The following is a 4177-nucleotide window of genomic DNA, read 5'->3' on the forward strand; positions in this document are numbered from 1 at the left end:
TCTTTCTTTCTTTCTTTCTTTCTTTCTTTCTTCTTTCCCTTTCTTTCCCCCCCAGTTATGCGTCTCTTCTAATTTGCTTAGTGTATATTTTTCTGAGGTCATTATTACCCTGTTAGCATTTTGTTCTCTCATTCATCTATTGTCCTCTGGACAAAATGACAAGATGGAAAAAATCACCTCAAAAAAAAAAGAACAAGAGGCAGTACCAACTACTAGGGACCTAGTCAATATGGACATTAGTAAGATGTTGGAACTAGAGTTCAGAATGACGATTGTAAAGATACTAGCTGGGCTTGAAAAAAGCATAGAAGATACTAAAGAATCCCTTGGTGGAGAAATAAAAGAACTAAAATCTAACCAAGTGGAAATCAAAAAGGCTATTAATGAGGTGCAATAAAAAATGGAGGCTCTAACTGTTAGGATAAATGAGGCAGAGGAGAGAACTAGTGATATAGAAGACCAAATGATGGAGAATAAGGAAGCTGAGAAAAAGAGAGAGAAACAACTACTGGATCACGAGGGCAGAATTCGAGAGATAAGTGATACCATAAGACAAAACAATATTAGAATAATTGAGATCCCAGAAGAAGAAAGAGAGAGAAGGGCAGAAGGTATATTGGAGCAAATTATAGCAGAGAACTTCCCTAATTCGAGGAAGGAAACAGGCATCAAAATCCAGGAGGCACAGAGAAGCCCCCTCAAAATCAATAAAAATAGGTCAACACCCTGACATCTAATAGTAAAACTTACAAGTCGCAGAGATAAACAGAAAATCCTGAAAGCAGCTTGGGACAAGAGGTCTCTAATCTACAATGGTAGAAACAGATTAGCAGCAGCCCTATCCACAGAGACCTGGCAGGCCAGAAAGGACTGGCATGATATATTCAGAGCACTAAACAAGAAAAATATAAAGCCAAGAATACTATATCCAGCTAGGCTGTCATTGAAAGTAGAAGGAGAGATAAAAAGCTTCCAGGACAAAAAAACTCAAACCAGCCCTACAGGAAATATTGAAAGGGGTCTTCTAAGCAAAGAGAGAGCCTAAAAGTAACATAGACCAGAAAGGAATAAGGACAATACACAGTAACAGTCACTTTACAGGCAATATAATGGCACTAAATTCATAGCTCTCAATAGTTACCCTGAATGTAAATGGGCTAAATGCTCAAATCAAAAGACACAGGGTATCAGATTGGATAAGAAACAAGACCCACCAATATGCTGCCTGCAAGAGACTCATTTTAGACACAAAGACACTCCCAGATTGAAAGTGAGGGGGTGGAAAACCATTTACCATGCTAATGGACACCAAAAGAAAGCTGGGGTGGCAATCCCTTTATCAGACAAATTGGATTTTAAACCAAAGACTATAATAAGAGATGAAGGACACTATATAATACTTAAAGGGTCTATCCAACAAGAAGATCTCACAATTGTAAATATCTGTGCCCCTCACATGGGAGCAGCCAATTATATAACCTAATTAATAACAAAATCAAAGAAACACATTGACAACAATACAATCACAGTAGGGGATTTTAACACCCCCCCTCACTGAAATGGACAGATCATCTAAGCAAAAGATCAACAAGGAAATAAAGACTTTAAATGACACACTGGACCAAATGGACTTCACAGACGTATTCAGAACATTCCATCCCGAAGCAACAGAATAAACATTCTTCTCTAGTGTCCATGGAACATTCTCCAGAATAGATCACATCCTAGGTCACAAATCAGGTCTCAACCGGTACCAAAAGATTGGGATCATTCCCTGCATATTTTCAGACCACAACGCTTTGAAACTAGAACTCAATCATAAGAGGAGAGTCGAAAAGAACTCAAATACATGGAGGCTAAAGAGCATCCTACTAAAGAATGAATGGGTCAACCAGGAAATTAAAGAAGAATTTAAAAAATTCATGGAAACCAATGAAAATGAAAACACAACTGTTCAAAATCTTTGGGATGCAGCAAAGGCAGTCCTAAGAGGAAAGTATATAGCAAGACAAACCTTTCTCAAGACACAAGAAAGGTCTCAAATACACAACCTAACCCTATACCTAAAGGAGCTGGCGAAAGAACAGAATAAAACCTAAGCCCGGCAGGAGAAGAGAAATAATAAAGATCAGAACAGAAAATCAATGAAATAGAAACCAGAAGAACAGTAGAACAGATCAATGAAACTAGGAGGTAATTCTTTGAAAGAATTAATAAGATTGATAAACCCCCGGCCAGACTTAACAAAAAGAAAAGAGAAAGGACCCAAATAAATAAAATCGTGAATGAAAGAGGAGAGATCACAACCAACACCAAAGAAATACAAACAATTATAAGAACATATTATGAGCAATTGTATGCCAGCCAATTAGATAATCTGGAAGAAATGGATGCATTCCTAGAGATGTAGAAACTACCAAAACTGAACCGGGAAGAAATAGAAAACCTGAACAGACCCATAACCACTAAGGAAATTGAAGCAGTCATCAAAAATCTCCCAAGAAACAAGAGCCCAGGGCCAGATGGCTTCCCAGGGGAATTCTACCAAACACTGAAAGAATTAATACCTATTTTTCTGAAACTGTTCCAAAAAATAGAAATGGAAGGAAAACTTCCAAACTCGTTTTATGATGCCACCATTACTTTGATCCAGACAAAGTCCCCATTAAAAAGAATTACAGACCAATATTCCTGATGAACATGGATGCAAAAATTCTCACCAAAATACTAGCCAATAGGATCCAACAGTACATTAAAAGGATTATTCACCATGACCAAGTGGGATTTATTCCTGGGCTGTAAGATTGGTTCAACATCTGCAAATCAATCAATGTGATACAATACATTAATAAAAGAAAGAACAAGAACCTTATGATCTTCTCAACAAATGAAGAAAAAGCATTTGACAAAGTACAGCATCCTTTCTTGATCAAAACTCTTCAGAGTATAGGGATAGAGGGTACATACCTCAATATCATAAAAGCCATCTATGAAAAACTCACAGCGAATATCATTCTCAATGGGGAAAAATTGAGAGCTTTTCTCCTAAGGTCAGGAACACGACAGGGGTGTCCACTATCACCACTGCTATTCAACATAGTATTAGAAGTCCTAACCACTGCAATCAGACAACAAAAAGAAATAAAAGGCATCTGAATTGGCAAAGAAGAAGTCAAACTCTTACTCTTTGCAGATGATATGATACTTTATGTGGAAAACCCAAAAGACTCCACCCCAAAACTGCTAGAACTCATACAAGAATTTGGTAAAGTGGCAGGATATAAAATCAATGCACAGAAATCAGTTACATTTCTATACACCAACAACAAGACAGAAGAAAGAGAAATTAAGGAGTTGATCTCATTTACAATTGCACCCAAAACCATAAGATACCTAGGAATAAATCTAACCAAAGAGGCAAAGAATCTGTACTCAGAAAACTATAGAATACTCATGAAAGAAATTGAGGAAGACACAAAGAAATAGAAAAAGTTCCATGCTCATGGATTGGAAGAACAAATATTGTGAAAATGTCTATGCTACCTAGAGCAATCTACACATTCAATGCAATCCCCATCAAAATACCATCCACTTTTCTCAAAGAAATGGAACAAATAATCCTAAAATTTGGATGGAACCAGAAAAGACCCTGAATAGCCAGAGGAATGTTGAAAAAGAAAAGCAAAGGTAGGTGGCATCACAATTCCGGACTTCAAGCTCTATGACAAAGCTGTGATCATCAAGACAGTATGGTACTGGCACAAAAACAGACGCATAGATCAATGGAACAGAATAGAGAGCCCAGAAATGGACCCTCAACTCTATGGTCAACTAATCTTTGACAAAGCAGGAAAGAAGGTACAATGGAGAAAAGACAGTCTCTTCAAAAAACGGTGTTGGGAAAATTGGACAGCCACATGCAGAAGCATGAAACTGGATCATTTCCTTACCCCCCACACAAAAATAGACTCAAAATGGATGAAAGACCTCAATGTGAGACAGGAATCCATCAAAATCCTAGAGGAGAACACAAACAGCAACCTCTTCGACCTCGGCTGCAGCAACTTCTTCCTAGAAACATCACCAAAGGCAAGGGAAGCAAGGGCAAAAATGAACTATTGGGACTTCATATCAAGATAAAAAGCTTTTGCACAGCAAAGGCAACAGTCAACAAAAC

Source organism: Callorhinus ursinus, unplaced genomic scaffold (genome assembly GCF_003265705.2).
Source record: "Callorhinus ursinus isolate GAN/ISIS: 27379988/994484 unplaced genomic scaffold, GSC_fseal_2.0 scaffold19, whole genome shotgun sequence".
In the NCBI taxonomy this organism is placed as follows: Eukaryota; Metazoa; Chordata; class Mammalia; order Carnivora; family Otariidae; genus Callorhinus; species Callorhinus ursinus.